Raw genomic sequence first — 17,606 nt, 5'->3', positions numbered from 1 at the left:
AGGAAGCTCCAAGCTCTGGAAACACCAAAAACACCAAAGAAAGAAACAGAAACTGGCTCCACTAACCTTATAGAAACTCTGGAAAATAGTCAAAGTTTTTAGCAAACAAACACATTCTGAATCAGGAAAAAGTCACCTTCAAATGTTAAGAAATGTGTTACTTTCACCTGGCTTTGCGCAAATGCCCATCTCCCTTCTCATGTATCATCATCTTGGCCTGGGAGAGATGACAGGCCAGTTACCAGTCCCCCCACCCAAATTAGCAGAAGAGAATATTTTATCTGCAATGTTCTAACCTTTCCGGGTGCTGCTTGAAGGACTGATTTCTATTTCTCCTAACTCAGATTTCAGGTGGAAAAAATGTCAGCTTTCTGCTTGTCAAAGCTACAGGGAGACGACAGACCTGATGCCTGGGATAAAGATTACAGGTGGATATATACAATAGACCATCTAAGACCCAGAGGGGAATCAAGGGTGAGACTCTCTGGAAAATTAAGACATTCAATGGAAGCCATGTATATGGGAGAGTTGAGAAGGCCACTTTCAGGCCCAGGAAAGATACATACTCAGAAAAGACCTAAGAAGACCTTAAATTTTCACCTATGGATGTCCCTAGGCTCAGAGAGAGTCCAGCTAATGGGTGAAGGACTGCCCTGCACAGAGCCAGTCTGCAAAAATAGGGTATGTGGCTATTTTTCAAATGTCCAGTTTTCTTTTTTTCTTTTTGAGACAGACTTTTGGTCTGTCTCCCAGGCTGGACTGCAGTGGTGCGATCTTGGCTTACTGAAACCTCTGCCTCCTGGATTCAAGCAATTCTCCACCTCAGCCTCCAAGTAGCTGGGACTACAGGCACCTGCCACCAAGCCTGACTGATTTTTTTTTTTTTTTTTTTGGTATTTTTTAGTAGAGACAGAGTTTCAGCATGTTGACCAGGCTGGTCTCGAACTCCCGACCTCAGGTGATCCACCCGCCTCGGCCTCCCAAAGTGCTGAGATTACAGGCATGAGCCACCACACCCAGCCAAATGTCCAGTTTTCAACACTGACATATCACAAAGCACACAAAGAAATGGAAAAACATGACCTAATTAAAGGAACAAATTTAACTGACTGAAACCATTCCTGAGGAGTCCAGAAAGAGGATGAAGAAAGCGAACAGAGCTTAAGGTAAATGTGGGACACCATCAAAGGGACCTATATGCATTATGAGAGTTCAGGAAGGCAAAGAAAGAGAACAAAGGCCAAAGGGAATATTTAAAGAAATAATTACTAAAAACTTCCAAATTTGATAAAAGATATGAATCTATAAATCCAGTAAGCTCAGTGAACTCCAAGACAGATCTAATGACACTTCCACTCAAACATATTATTACCAATCTGTTGAAAGACAAAAAACAAAGAGAGACTCTTGAAAGCAGCAACAAAGAAGCAACTCCTCGTGCACAGGTCATTGTCAGTAAGATTATCAAACAGCTTATCAGACAGCAACTTTGGAATCCAGAGTTGGTAGGATGATATATTTAAAGTGTTAAAAGGAAAAAAAAAAAACAAACTTGTCAACTGAGAATTCTATACCTACCACAAATGTCCACCATGATGAGGAGAAAACTAAGACATTTTCAGACAAGAAAAAGCTAAAGGATTCATTATCACTGATCTTCTTTAGAAGAAATGGTAAAGGCAGTCTTTCAGATTGAAATGGAAGGATGCTATACAGTAACTCAAAGCCAGCCTTTCTCAGACTCTTCTACAAAGTTGAAGAGGGAGGAAATAACTTTCTAGCTTATCCTGTGAGGCCAGCATTACCCTGATGCTAAAGCCAGACAAATATAATATGGGAAAAAGAAAAATACAGGTCACTATCTCTTATGAAGATTGATTTACAAATAAAAAAACTTCAACAAAATATGAACAGAGTGAATTCATCAGCATATTAGAAGGATTATGCCCTATGACCAAGTGTCATATTTCTGTGTCTAGCTGCATTTTAGGATGGCAAATAGAATAAAAGGGTGATTTCCATCATTGGATTTGATTGAATTAATGCATTTTCTTATCCATTTCAGAGAGTTCAGGGACTTAAATCCAGGTTGCTCACCAGCAGTCCGAGGAGGCTACCCAAAGGAGTAGCCCCATGAAATGAGAGCAGTGATATCCTGGTAAACTTCTGATTCTTTTTTTCTGAAGGAAATAGCCGTACTTCATTGGTTACAGGCTTAAAGGCATAGTTCAATTAATTAAAAGAGTCGAAAGCAGGGGATTTTTAGTTAAAAAAAAAAAGTTTTATTTTCATTTTTAATGTTGCTTCCATGTAAAGGGAATTTGACTAGTATACTTTTTGACCTCTAATCCCGGGTAGATGAAATGACGAGACGGTTGGAATGAACAATTGGCCATGCTTTGTTCTGCTCCATTTTCTTCATCTTGGGAGTAAGCCTTCCTATAGAGACAACAGTCTCTGCTCCTCCATGCAACATAGGCATGTGTCTTTTATGGGCATGCCTCTCTCCCATGGGCCTGTCTAGAAGGAACTGGCTGCAACAGAGTGGGCAAGTCTGTATAATTCCAGAGTTCAGCTAGCAGACTCACTTGTCTGTCTCATTAAACCATATTTTCCAACATGGGCTCTATCAATAAAAAGGTGACAATCAGGGCTGGCCAGAATGTGTAAACCCTAGGGAAAATGAAAATTCAGGGTGCCTTGTTCAAAATATAAGGAAAAAAGTGCTGTTAAAGGCATTTTCACTGAGTTGAATGGCATTTCTGCAAATTAACGTTCAGCTGGAATGTGTGAATGTCACCTTATCTGGAAATAGAGTTAGTATTTTTCTTTCCAGATATAATCAACTTAAGATGAAGTTGCACTGGGTTAGGGTACAAGAACTAACAACTTGTATTCTTAAAAGGAGAAAGAGATTTGGAAACACACATACAAAGAGAGGGAAGATAGCCATGTGATGATGGAGGCAGAGATTGAAGTGATGCAGATGTGCTGTCAAATGATGCCAAGGTTTGTTGACAACCATCAGAAACCAAAAGAAGCAAGGAACGATGCTTCCTCAGAGCCTTTGGAGAGAACATGACCCTGCCAACATATCGATTTTCAGACTTTTATCCTCCAGAACTGTAAAGGAGTAAATTTATATTGGTTATGCCATACAGTTTGTGGTACAATTGGTCCTTCATATCCACAGGTTCCACACCCATGCATTCAACCAACTAGAAATCTAAAATACAATACAACAAAAAATAATACAATGAAAAAATATAGTGTAACATCTATTTACAATGCATATGTATTGTATTTGGTATTACAAGTAATCTAAAGGTGATTTTAAGTATACAGGAGAATGTATGTGGGTTATATGTAAATACTAAGCCATTTTATATACAGGACTTGAGCATTTGTGGACTTTGGTATTCGCAGGGGTTCTGGAACCAATTACCATCAGATACCAAGGGACTACTATATTTTATTTTGGAAGCCCTAGGAAAGTAATACAGTACTAACAAATGAAGACCTAGATGTGATGGCATATACCTGGAGTCCCAGCTACTTGGGAGGCTGAGGTGGGAGAATTTCTTGAACCTAGGAGCTTGAGGCTGCACTAAGCCATGATTGTGCCACTGCACTCCAATCTGTACACAGAGTGAGACTCTGTCTCTAAAAGATAAGTAACTAAGAAAATCCATCAATCAATCAATCAAATAAAACATGAAGCTTTTTCTTTTCTTCTGTAGTCTCTCTACTTTCATATGAGTTTTTTAAAAATTTGCATTTAATATTTTTAAGTAAATGAAAATTATAATGTAAAGTTATTAGCATTAATTTTAACATTCCTCTTTATATCAAAGAGTGCTAGTTTTACATGTAAATATAAGAACATTTATCTGATATGCAAAATTTCCAAAAAGTCACACAATTTCTGTTTTGTAGCTTGTATATGCACATGTGTTTTTTTCTTTTTTATTTGTTTAAACATTGCAGTGGAAATGCTGTACAAAAATAATTCAACTGTTTTTATGTCACTTTTTAATATGCACACATTCTACCCAAACTCTCTATCTTCAGCTGACTGATGAGTAAGAAAAGACTAAAAGGAAAAGTGGGTTTCTCACTTTTTCCCTTTTTTATGTCATCAATTTCAGCATAAGTGGTGGCCAATATTGGAAAATAACACAAATAAGAAAGAATGTAATGGACAGTAGCCTCTTGGAGCTGTCAGCACCTTCACTTACTCAGTCATAGATGACTAGTTGATGATTAGCACCCCTGAGAATTTCTTATAGTTAATTTTAAGTCTTATATTCCTTGCAGTTAAGGATTTTAGGCACTGCAATTAAGGATTTTAATAGAAAAAAAGTAGACTCATCTATTTTGGAACAAAGTTTATCAGTTTTACTTTTGGAACATCTGCATCAGTCTTATCCTCTTTAGACATTGAATGCCCTTCCCCCAACTAAGTTGTATACTTCTTAAAGTCAGGACTAAGTTTTACAACTCTTGTTTCCCCCTCAATATCTAACTAGAAGATGCCTTCTATCGACATGTGTAGATTTATTTTAAATAACATAAGTACATGTGTGTTTCTATTTCTCTCTGGGAAATGAGGCTAAATTCCACAACATTCACATATCAAGCCCTTAAATTTCTTTGAACCTAATGATTTACAAATGGGTAGCATATCTTCCCTCCTGCTTCACCACATTCTCAGATGGTTCTTTCAAAATATGGTCACTAATTATTAACTGCAAAGAAATAATGAGCAAAAAAAGAGAAAGAAATTGCTTACCAAAACAACTTCCGTATCTTTCACTTTCACTTTATTGCATATCATATTTTAAAAGCCCACTCAAAATGGATAAAAACTTAAAATACATGGAAGTGTAAAGCTAATGGAATAAAACATAGGGGAAAATCTTTCTCACATTGGTTTGGGCGATTAGTTTCTGCATATGAGCTCAAGAACATGGGTAATAATAGCAAAAATAGACAAATGGAACTGCATCAAACTAAAGACTGCACAGCACAGGAAAAAATTAACAGTGAATAGACAACTTACAGACTGAGACAAAAACAACTCAATAACAAAGAAAACAAACCAACAAAAAAGTTCCAATGATCTGAAAAGACATTTCTCAAAAGAAAACCTACAAATGGTGAAAATGAATATTAAAAATTCTCAACTTTGATCATCAGAAAAACGCAAATTAAAACCACAATGAGATATCATCTCACACCAGTTAGAATGGCTATTTTCAAAAAGACAAATGCTAACCAGTGTTGGCAAGGATGTGGAGAAAAGGGAACACTTGTACATTGATGCTGGGGAAGTAAATGGTATTTGGAAAAATGGTATAGGAGTTCCTCAAAAACCAAATAGTAAAACTACCATATGATCCAACAATCTTACTTCTGGGTATATACCCAAAAGATGTGAAATTGGTATGTGGGAGAGATATCTGCATTCCCATGTTCATTTCAGCATTATTCATAACAGTAAAGACATGGGAGCAAACTAAATGTCCATCAATTGAATAAAGAAAATAAAAACGAAATAAAATTTAATAAATACTATTTTGCCCATTAAATGAAGGCTATTTAGTTATTCATGACAAGGATGGAATTGAAGGATGTTATACTAAGCAAAATATGTCAGGTCCAGAAAGACAAATAATGAATGATGTCATTTATTTGTGGAATCTAGTAAAAGTAATCTCATAGGAACACAGAGGATAAATAAAGGTGGTTACCAGAGGCTGGGGAGGCTGGCAAGGGACAAAGAATGGGAAGATGTTCGTCAGAATGGAATGTTTCAGTTAGACCGGAGAAATAAGTTTGATGATCTATTGCACTACATGGTAACCACTATTGATAACAGTATATTGTATATTCCAAAATTGCTAAAAGTATAGATTTTTAAATGTTCTCATTACACTAAAAAATAAGTTGGTGAGGTGATTGAAATGTTATTTATCTTGTTAAATCTTTCTGCGGTTGTGCATAGATCAAAGCATCATACTGTACTTTATAAATATACACAATTATTTGTCAGTAGAAAAAAAGAAAATGGTGCATACTAGGCATGGAAAGGAAATCTACACAGTTAGCCAGGAGCATCATGTAGTGCCAGAAAGTAAGAAAATGGTAATCAACAACACAACCAACCAAACAAAAATAATCTAATTGCAGTGGTGTGGATGTTTCAGAATGACACAGGAGTCCATTGAAACTCTTTCCAATGGTCAAACTGGAACAATTAGAGGATGAAAATAAACAAAATAGTATACGTAAAGTTTAAAATAAATGTCCATAATGCAGAGTGATATAAATAAATAAGTGAATTAATATACAATAAATAGAGGCAGACAGTCAAACTGTCGATGCTGCAGGATTCCCAGTAATTTTTATAGATTCTCTGCCTGTGAGGATGTAGATGATGACTCCCCACTTATTAAGTATGTGCTATCCAGTGACTTCGTTTCAAAAAATGTAACATGGAAAGGGCAAACAGAAAAATGTTATAGTGGAGAAATCTAACAAAGGGATCAAATTAACAATTAGCATCAACAGCAACATGTTCACAGTGTGTACCCTCATGAGATGTGATGAGAATGGCACTTTCTCTTTGTGTCCCCAGAACCCTTAACTCTAGTCTAATCATGAGGAAAATGTCAAATAAATTCCAAATGAGATATGCTAATATTATGAAAAACAAGGAAAGTGTGAGAAACTGTCACAGCCAAAGGAGCCTAAGCAGACATGACGTCTAAATGTGATCTTGTATATTGGATGGGAACCTGGAACAGAAAATGGGAAAAAAAGTGAAACCTAAGAAAATTGGAATGTAGATGTTTGTAAATGATAATGTGTAACATTGGTTTGCTAATAGTGGTAAATGGGACTCACTAATGAAAGAAGTTCATATTACTGGAAGTTTGTGTCAGATATATGGAAATTATCTGTACTATCTCTGCTACTGTTCTTTAAATCCAAAACCACTCTAAAGTAAAAGTTTCTTTTTGTTAAAGTAACAGCTGAGATTAATAGATCATTAGCAATGCTGTTTATACTCCATGAATGCATCTCCCTAATTCCAGCCTCTTTATACTCTGATGGAAACTGGTGTTTTGAATTCCCTATTTGTCATTCCCTTATTTTTCATTATCTTTCTCTATGAGTCTGTATTTCTAAATAATATATCATGTTGGTTTTCTTATTTTCCATCTTAGATAAACATAAGTGTCTAATCCGTATCTCTAGTCTAATCATGAGAAATCAGCAAAGAAACTTATATTGTGAGAAATATACAAAATGCCTGACTGATACTTTTCAAAAAGGCCAAGATCCTGAAAATCAGTGAAGACTGAAAAACTGCTACAGATTGGAGAAGACCTGATATGTCAGGTAGACCCTAGGATGGAGCCTGGTGATCCCTATCTCTTCGTGTGCACAACCTTGTGTTGTAATCCCCTCCCAGTGACTGTGGTCAGGTAATGTGGCTTGCGTATGAAGAGTAGAACACTACAACGTGATGGGATGTCACTGAGGTGACTACGTCACATAGATTGTCATTTCTATCTTGCTAGTAAACTCTCTCTCTCCCTTAATGGCTTTGATGAATCATGCTGCCATGTGAGAGAAGCTGATAGAGGAAGGACTGAGCACAGTCTATGGCCAACAGTCAGCAAGGAACTGAGGCCTTTGGTGGAACAGCCTGCCCTAGACTTTGCAATATGCATTTACAATGAATCTAAGCCCCCTTTTAAATAACAGTATATAATTTCACAGATAATGTGATTATAAGAAAATAATCTTATTTCCTTCCTTAAGTCCATTTTGTTATTGCTATAAAAAACAAGGGCAACAAATAGAAAAGAGGAAAATTAGGTAGATGATAATCTAACTATTTCAATGAGCATTCTAAATGCCAATGGTGTAACTGCAGAATTTAAAATAGACACTTTCAGAGCAGTTAAAAAAAAACCCATTATATGTTGTATATGATACAAACATATTAAAGACTCATAAATTAAAAGTAAATAGATCAAATAACCCTAACAAAACTGTTAATGCTAACAGTAATTAAAAGAAAGCAGGAGTAGCTATATGAATTTCACAATGAGCAGACTTCAAAGCACAGCAAGTTATCACAGATGAAGAAGGGCATTACATAAAGATAAAGAGAGATTAATTCTCCAACACGATACAACAAGCCTCAAAATCTAAATGCCTAAAAACAGAGTGTCAAACTATGTGAGGAAGAAACTGATAGAACTAGATGGAAAAATAGATCCAAAATTATTGTTGAAGACTTTGACACTCTTTGTCAGAAATGGCCAAATCCCAAAGGCAGATTTTCAGTAAAGACCTAGTGAAACTGGACAGCACCATCAATCAAGTGGACGTAATTGACATCTATAAACTACGTCATCCAACAATGGACAACGTACACATTCTTCTCAAATCATTAGGGGACATTCAGCAAGATAGACCACATTCTCTTAGATAAAACATATCATAATGACTTTAAAAGAATGGGAATTGTGCAACATCTGCTCTCAGACAACAAAGTAATTAAACTAGAAATCAGTAAAAGAAAGGTAACAGAAAAGTCCTAAAATACATGGAGCTTAAATAACAAACTTTGGAATAACATATGGTCAAAAAGAAACCTTAGCAAAAAATTAAATATATTTTGAACAAACTTTAAATGAAAACAAAACTTATCAAAATGTATGAAACACAAAAGAACTTAGTGGAAAATTTATGGCATTGAGAGTTATATATTAAGAATAAGTCCAGGCACAGTGGCTCGCACCTGCAATCCCAGCACTTTAGGAGGCTGAGGCAGGAGGATTACTTGAGGTCAGGAGTTCAAGACCAGCCTGACCAACATGGCAAACTGTCGTCTTTACTAAAAATACAAAAAATAACCTGGCATGATGGCAGGCACCTGTAATTCCAGCTACCTGGGAGGCTGAGGAAGCAGAATCATTTGAACCTGGGAGCGGGAGGTTACAGTGAGCCAAGATTGCACCACTGCACTCCAGGTTGGGAGAAAGTGTGAGACCCTGTCTCAAAGACAAAATGAAATAAGTAAAAACAAATAAATTTAAAAATCAATTATCTAAACATCTTACTTACAAATCTGAAAAAAGTATAAATTAAATTCAAGGTAAGCAGAACAAACGATGTGATATTTTACAGGTAAAGAACAAAGTAAAAGGTAATGGGACTGGATTTTTCAAATGAATATGTGGCTTGGTTTCCAAAACATAGAAGTGTCCAAAATTAACAGGAAAAACAGAACCCCAAACAAAATCCCTGCTTAAGGACATGAAGTGGTGACTCTCCCCTAACATGAGGGGATACTAATCTTAAGAAATGATTAACCAAAGGCATATAAAGGGGGAAATTTCATTTGCTTAATTAGCTAGCAAATACTTCAACTACGAATAATTCACCGATAAAAAATTTAGGCAAGTAGGCTCTGTGCCATGGCTCATGCCAATAATCTGAGCGCTTTGGGAGTCCAAGGCAGGTGGAAGGCTTGAGCCTACGAGTTGGAGACCAGCCTGAGCAACATGGTGAAATCCTGTCTCTACAAAACAAAAACAAAAACAAAAACAAAAAACCATTACTTGAATGTGGCACACACCTGTAGTCACAGCTACTTGGGAACCTCAGATGGAAGAACCAACTGAATTTGGAAAGTCAAAGCTTCAGTGAGCCATGATTGCACCACTCTAACCTGGGCGACAGGAGTGAGACCCTGTCTCAAATAAAAAAATTAAAAAAAAGAAAGAAATTTAGAAAAGTAACTATTACTATATGCAAAATGCAAAAGGGTAGAAACAAAATCAAAATACATGTTACACTCTGAGAAACACGAAAATCATGACGTTTGTGAGAATATGAAAGAAAATGTAAGAAGACATACAGACACAGATATGTGAACATGTGTGTTCCCTGAAAATTCCCCTGCATCATCTCCCAGTCCCTCCATGGTCCGCCCTTTCTGCTCAGGCCTTCTCACATATGAGTGATCCCAGCAGTCCTTCCAATCCACTGCCCTCTTCTCATGCCCTGGCCTGTGCACAGATACACTTTTTCTTCCTCCCTTTCCCTCCCCTATCTGCTGGACTTGCTGCTCCTCACTCTCCAGAACCTCCTCCAGTGCACCTCCTTCTAGAGGTCTCCCTTGTCCATCCCATTCCAGGCCTGAAACCTGTCCTTTTAGTTCCCAAGAGCAGTTCTTCCACCTATAATTTAGATTTCTGTTAAGTTTTCTGAGTCCCCACCAGACCAGAATATCAAAGAAAATTGAAACTTTGCTTATGTTGTTCCCTGTGAGCCCAAAAAGTATGTTAAACAAAGATCAACAGAGAACATTTACCTTTATTTGAAATTTCACAAACACATTCATGAATCTTTCAAACTCCTCACCCATATTCTTAGCTACTTTCCAATAAATTCCAAGTCTCCTCCTATCTGAAAAAAATTTGAACTTGAAGATGAGCCTGTTTCTGTTACTCCCTTCTGTTCTCAAGAAAGGATATGAATCCTGACCTCCTCCCGCCAACCTCTTCTTCAGCCTCCCCATCCTCGATCCCCTGTAGAGACCCTCTCCTGGGCCCTGCTGCTTCTACCTCATCTGAACCTCTTCTTTTCTTCTGAACAGTTTTGTCCCCTTGACTGAGGAAGGTCTTGTTTTTTTTTTTGTTTTTTTTTTGAGACGGAGTCTCGCTCTGTCGCCCAGGCTGGAGTGCAGTGGCCGGATCTCAGCTCACTGCAAGCTCCGCCTCCTGGGTTCACGCCATTCTCCTGCCTCAGCCTCCAGAGTAGCTGGGACTACAGGCGCCCGCCACCTCGCCCAGCTAGTTTTTTGTATTTTTTTTTAGTAGAGATGGGGTTTCACCGTGTTAGCCAGGATGGTCTCGATCTCCTGACCTCGTGATCCGCCCGTCTCGGCCTCCCAAAGTGCTGGGATTACAGGCTTGAGCCACCGCGCCCAGCCGACTGAGGAAGGTCTTGTTCTTCGAGAGTCAGGTATATTAACATGGCTCAATTGATAAACATTTCCAAATACATTTTAGTTACATACTAAAATTTTACCAACTTTGTATGTAATATTCAAAATTTTAATCACAATTACTGTTAGTCTGGTGGCAACCAAAACATAGTTTACATTGCACATAGACAAACTAGTCCTGAAATCTTCTGTTGTCACTTTATGTTAAATAAGATTACCAGCATCAAAACATGCAGAATGTGTGTCAACAGGAAAGGCGGAAATTACACAGACAATAATGCAGTCTTTTAAAAAACTTTTATTTTAAGTTCAGGGGTACAAGTGCGGGTTGCTTACATAGATAAACTTGTGGTCGTGAATATTTGTTGTACAGATTATTTTGTCACCCAGGTATTCAGCCTAGTACCTATTAGTTATTTTTTTATCCTCTCCCTCCTCCTACCTTCCACCCTCCCATAGGCCTCAATGTGTATTTTTCTCCTCTGTATGTCCATTTGTTCTCATCACTTAGCTCCTACTTATGAGCACATGCAGTATTTGTTTTTCTGTTCCTGCATTATTTTGCGAAGGATAATGGCCTTCAGCTTCATCCATGTTCCCGAAAAAGACATGATCTCATTGTTATGACTGTATAGTATTCCATGGTGTATATGTATCACATTGTCTTCGTCCAGTCTATTATTGATGGGCATTTAGGTTGATTCCATGTCTTCGCTATTGTGAATAGTGTTGCAATGAACATGCATGGTCATGGCCTTTTTTATGAAGAAATGCTTTATGGCTATGAGTCTTCTCACCTCAGAAGGTAATGTCTTAAGATACTCATATCTCTGTGTCAAAATCTAATTAAGAACAACTAGAATCAGAATATCAAGATATTTGTGAATTCATTTAGGGATATTTTCAATGTTGCTTTCATCTTTATGTGAATAAAAATTATACCTTCATAATTTTAGGACCATTTTTCAGTAAGTATAAAATGATGTTATTATGTGTATAATAGTCTAATTGACAGTGATATCTTTTCCTTTAGATACACCTAAAGTTTTGATTCAATGATATGTAGAGACGTCCTCCATCAAGACTGCTACAGGCACTATGCATAGACTGATTCTAACTTTACCTTTAAAGGTTTCAAATGTGAGTTTACTGATTTATCTTTCTCTGTGGGTTCCATTCATAATGTTTCATATTCACCTTAATACTGTCAACTGGAAGCATACAGCCAGGGGTATATCAAGCCATTCTCCACATTCAGTGGTAAGATTGAGAGAGGGTAATCATGCCAGCTCTCATACAGGTGGGGTTGCAATTACTCTACCAACACATAGTTTACAGAACTTCAGAAATACTCCAGAAACAAAAGGCAAAGACCTCAGGAGACCCTGTTTGAGTAAACTTGACCTTGAACCCTTCATTGTATTCCTGTCTGCACAAAGACAGATGCTTTGACATAGCAAGGCTGTCTTGCAACAAGCCCAAGGATGAGTGGCCATTCATTAGAGTTGTCAGAAATGACATGTATATGACCCTCTTCTGGGTCTTCTATGTTATTTTGTTACTTGTGGCCAATAAACTGAATATAATATGAAATAATGCAAGTGCAGCTTTTAATTTATAAGAACACAATTATTATTAAAAGAAGAAGAAAATGTTAATGTATATCTACCCTGTTTGCTTCCCCGGTAAACATCCAGTTTGCTTGAGAATCATCTTGCCTCTGTCCTTCACTATGTACATTCCACAGGCTGTTTTATTTGCATGGAGTATATTACTCTTCATATTCTGTAAAATTTTGGTTAATAGTGCCTGGTTCTAATGCAATCACAATGTATAGATGAAACATGCGTTCTTGATCAAGATCTGGCCTTGAAATTATTTTGATACAGTGTTAAAACACAGAGCTCCTCATTACAACTATATCTGGCAAAACAAAAGCTACTCCATTAATTTGGAGTAAAAACACCCATAATATATCAGTTGTCTTGCTGTATTGTTTGCTAACATCTCATAAATCATGAGCAAATGCAGCTGCTCGAGTAGGATTTGTAGGCTATTTGATTGAAGATTTTATTAATTGTGTAGCAAATATATGCTATAGAGACCTCTCTGTAGAAATGCTTCATTCAAAAGAAAATATGTGCTTCTCGACACTGTCCTGTTTACATTAGGGCCCTCCACACTGCCGGCAAATTCTCATCTGCTGTGGAATCCTGAATTATGTCTACCCTCTTCTTGCTGTTGTGTCTTGGTCGTTTCAGGTGAGGAAAACACTGTTCAACTTAGGGTGAGGAATGCCATCTTCACTAGCCAGGACACTCAGCCGTCTATTCACATACAGACCGTGTCAGACAAGTGTCAAAAGTCCAGCCTAAGACAATGAATATCAACAGATCGGCTAAAATAATAGGAAGCTGGGTAAATTATTGACTTAGTAAAGGTAAATAAAAAGCTAAAAAGCACAAAAAGTCACAAATTTTAAAATATTATGCTAGTTTATAAGAAAAAAATAAGATTGCAATTTCCTTTCTATAAGACCATATGACAAAAATATCGACTCCCTGGAAATGTAAGTACACATTTCCTGAGTGGCATTTATTACTTCAGTGAAAGCCAAAAATAATTTTATTAATCACTAATAAAAAAGAAAATAATACATATGTATATGATAGGTTAACTGTACAAGTAAATGTCATATAGATTTTTTTTTTAAAAAAATAAGGCATACAGAATCATGGACTTCAGTCAATGTCTATAGCTCTTCAGGAAGAAATAAACAATATGGTAAAATTCATACTTGTATATTAACAAAATGACTGGTCTCTGAATTCGGGATGTGAGTTTTAGTTTTTCTGTAGCCTTTCTCATAATTTTAATTGATTGATTTTGGGTTTTTGTTCTAACATTTCTTTTTTGGTTCAGGGGCACATATGCAGGTTGGTTACACGGGTAAATTGCATGTCCTTGGGTTTGTTGAGCAAGTGATTTCATCACCCAGGCAATGAGCATAGTACTTGATAGTTTTTTTTATTCTCACCCTCCTCCCACCCTCCAAACTGAACTAAGCTCCAATGTCTTAGTTATTCCCTCTTTGGGTCAATGTGTAGACAATGTTTAGCTCCCACTTATAAGTGAGAACATGTGGTATTTGGTTTTCTGTTTCTGCATTAGTTTGCTTAAGATAATGGCCTCAAGGTGCATCCAGGTTGCTGCAAAGGATATGATCTCCTCCATTTTATGGCTGCATAGTATTCCGTGGTGTATACGTACCACATTTTCTTTAACAAGTCCAACATAGTTGGGCACCTAGGTTGATTCCACTTAACTGCTATTGTAAATAGTGCTACAATGAATATAAGCATGCATGTGTCTTTATGGTAGAACCAGTTATATTCTTGTGGGTATATAGCCAGTAATGGGATTGTTGGGTCAAATGGCAGTTCCAAGTTTTTGCAAAATCTGCAAAATGTTTTTTGCAGTGGTTAAAATAACTTATATTCCCAGTAGCAATGTATAAGTGTTCCTTATCCTCCATAGCCTCGCCAGCATCTATAATTTTTGACTTTTGAATAATGGCCATTCTGACTTTTGTGAGATAGTATTTCTTTGTGGTTCTCATTTGCATTTCTCTAACAATTAGTGATGTTGGGCATTTTTGCACATGCACACTTTTTTCCTCTTCTCTTTCCCTCCCCTGTTTGCTTGACTCATTCTTCAGAATCTCCTCCAGTGTTCCTTCTCCTGGAGGCCTTCCTTGTCCTTTCCATCCCTGGTCTGATGCTTGTCCTCTTAGCTCCCAAGGGTAGCTCTTCCACCTGTGGTTTAGATTTCAGTTACATTTTTTGAACCCTCAACATACTGAAATATCAGAGAATATGAAAATGTTGTGTGTGTTGTCCCCCTGTAGTGGACACATAGCAACACAGAAGATTCACCTTTATATAGAATTTCACTGATGAATTAATAAATCTCTCAAACTCCACAACTATATATTTGCCTACTTCCCAATAAACTCTCTATTTCTTTCAATCTGAAGAGGGTTTTAACTTGAAGGTGAACATGATACTTTTCTTCCTTTCTGTTGTCAGGGTAAGATGTGAGTCCTGTCTTTCCCTCAGCCTGTTCTCCCGCCTCTTAGCCCTCTCATGGGCCAGGCTACTTCTACATCTGCACTTGTACTATCTCTATAGAGAGCATTACCCTCTTTGACAAAATAAAGTATTTTTGTGTTCCAAGTTTCAGCTCTATCAATTTGTCTCCCTAAATAAATATTTTCAAATCTTTATTATTTATTGTATTTTACCTATTTTACCATGTTTTGTTTTCAAGTTTTACAATTGCTGTTAGCCTGGTAGTAACCTTGACAGTTTTCAATGTCTGCATGTGGATGAACTTCACCTGAAATCTGCTTTCATCTTCTGGCGAGATCACCTACATCAAAACTTGCAGAATGAGTGCCAACAGAGCAAGCCGAAATCACAGACAATGGTATAGCCTCCTTTATTGAGAAATGTTTTATTGCCATCATTCTTCATGCCACAGAGGATGATATCTATGGCTCTGTGAAAAATCTGACCTAAAATAGTAAGAATCAGAATTTCAGGATACTGTGAAGTCATTTATGATTTAACTACAATATTGCTTTCATTTGTGTGTGAATAAACTTTTTCCTTTATAATTCTAAAAGGGTTTTTTCAACAAGTGCAAAGTAAGTCTATTACATGAATAACAGCATAACTGACAGAGATATTATCCTCTTCATATTAGAGGTACATAAAGGGTATGCAAAGGATTCCATACCCTTTCCATATTAAAGATACATATTTATGGAGTACATGTGAATATTTGATATATTTGCATAATCAAATCAGTGTAATTAGGATATTCATCACCTTAAATATTTTAGATTCTTCTTAAGTGCTGAACTCATTGACAGACACTGTATGTCCCCACAATGAGCTTTCTACAGACATTGTACATTGGTCAATTCCAACCTTCTCTTTAGTATAACAGATGACAGTTCCCTTATCTTTCTCTGTTTTACCCACAATACTCCTTATTCACCATAATATTGTTAACTAGAAGTATACACCCAGGTGTAGAGAAATGATTGAATAGTTGCATGCAGAATGAATCAAGATGTTGTGGAGGAACTGGTAGGGATTAGATATCCCTCACCACATGTGAAAATAAAACAAAACAAAACAAAAACATAGAGACACCTGAGAACTGTCAAACAACGACATGAGCTCTTCTATTGCCTCTGGAGTCTGGAGAATATTTCTGATGTCATCAAGCCATTCTCCATATCCAGTCAACAAATGGGAAAAGCGTTTTTGCCAGCTCCCAGCTGCCGTCATTACTGAGACATGGATCATAGAAATATGGGAGTAGACTAGAAGGAAAAAGCAAAGACACAGAAGGAAGCCATTTGAATGTCTTCAACACTTTCATTTCATACCAGACTGCAAGAAGACAGAGGCCTTTATATGATACAGCAATCTTGCAACCAGCCCAAGGATAAGTGAATGTTCCTTAGAAATTAGATGAATGAGGTGTGTAAGTAGATTGAACCACCCCATGTTACATGAACCCGTCTTTGCTATGTCATCTTAAATATGGCATATAAACTCACTACATTGTGAAATAATGCAAGTAGAGCTTCTGTAAGAGCAGAACACAATTATTTCTAACAAGGGGAAACTGGTAAGGCCTATCTCCTCTATTTGTTGCCTAGAAAACCTTCAGTTTCTTTTAAATTTGGGAACAATCTTGTCTTTGCTCCTCACTACATGTTACAGTCTATAGATTTTGCAGAGTGTAGACCTGCTCTTTATATGCAGTGAAATTAAATTAAATGGTGCCAGGCTCTAATATAATCTTCCGTTTTTTAATATTTACCCTTAAAATTTCCTGTGCACAGTATTGAAGCCCACAGACAGATTGCTGACATACTTGGAAAAACAAATGTCCATCTATTAATGTGCAGTAAAAGTATTATTGTGAAGTATCAATGTCCTGCTCTTTTGGTTGCTCATGCTTCACAAATCTTGAATATCTTTCTAGATATCCCCATTTTCCAGAATGAGAAAATTGCATTAATGGCACAGGAACCATATTCTACTGAATCTCAGAGAACTACCCAGGGAATGCTTCCTTCACTGGAGAATGTGTTCCTCTGAAGTTAATCGTGCTGTCATTTGGACACCCCACATTGTAAACCCTAATTAAATCATAGTCTGTTTGTTGGAGTTCTGATTTTTTCTGATCTCTTCGTAATTTTATGTCTGTCGGTGGTTTAAGGTGAGACAACCCTTGTTCAACCTAGTTTGAGGAGTACTATCTTCACTAGCCAGGACACTTAGCCATCTAGTCACATACAAACCAAGTCAGAGGAGTGTTAACGTTTCAGCCTAAAACAATTGACATCAGTGATCAGTTAAATAATAGGGAGAAGGATAAATTATAGGCTAAGTCAACAAAAATGAAAATCTAAAAAGGCAGGAACAGGAATACATTTTTAAAATATTATGCGAGATGAAAAAAGAAAATAAATAAAATATTGCAATTT

At 36.9% G+C, this 17,606-nt stretch overlaps 1 protein-coding gene across 3 annotated transcripts in view; it reads right to left on the bottom strand.

Annotated features, from left to right (window-relative positions):
* LOC105499091 (nuclear pore associated protein 1) overlaps positions 1-17,606 on the bottom strand; it is a 564,120-nt gene that overhangs the window by 19,848 nt on the left and 526,666 nt on the right. For all 3 annotated transcript variants that reach the window (XM_071099379.1, XM_071099380.1, XM_071099381.1), the window contains one exon: positions 15,434-15,611. The gene's annotated coding sequence lies outside the window, so the exon portion shown is untranslated. The remainder of the gene's footprint in view (positions 1-15,433; positions 15,612-17,606) is intronic.

This window comes from Macaca nemestrina, chromosome 7 (assembly GCF_043159975.1).
Source record: "Macaca nemestrina isolate mMacNem1 chromosome 7, mMacNem.hap1, whole genome shotgun sequence".
NCBI lineage: Eukaryota > Metazoa > Chordata > Mammalia > Primates > Cercopithecidae > Macaca > Macaca nemestrina.
The sequence above is the reverse complement of the archived record's forward strand: the minus strand, read 5'-3'. Positions and strand labels throughout refer to the sequence as shown.